We start from the raw sequence: 500 nt of genomic DNA on the forward strand, positions 1-500 counted from the left end.
ATAGGATTCGCGGAGGGGGGAAAAGAGAGAGGGGGGCCGGCCCCCTCTCCTTGTCCTATTCGGACCAAGGGAGGGGAGGGGCGCGCGGCCAATCTTGGGCTGCCCCTTCTCTTTTCCACCAAGGCCCACTAAGGCCCATATAGCTCCCGGGGGGTTCCGGTAACCTCCTGGTACTCCGGTAAAATCTCGATTTCACCCGGAACACTTCTGATATCCAAACATAGGCTTCCAATATATCAATCTTTATGTCTCAAGCATTTCGAGACTCCTCGTCATGTCCGTGATCACATCCGGGACTCCGAACAACCTTCGGTACATCAAAACGTATAAACTCATAATATAACTGTCATCGAAACCTTAAGCGTGCGGACCCTACGGGTTCGAGAACAATGTAGACATGACCGAGATACGTATCCGGTCAATAACCAATAGCGGGACCTGGATGCCCATATTGGCTCCTACATATTCTATGCAGATCTTTATCGGTCAGACCGCATAAC

Source organism: Triticum dicoccoides, chromosome 1A, assembly GCF_002162155.2.
Source record: "Triticum dicoccoides isolate Atlit2015 ecotype Zavitan chromosome 1A, WEW_v2.0, whole genome shotgun sequence".
NCBI classification, from domain to species: domain Eukaryota; kingdom Viridiplantae; phylum Streptophyta; class Magnoliopsida; order Poales; family Poaceae; genus Triticum; species Triticum dicoccoides.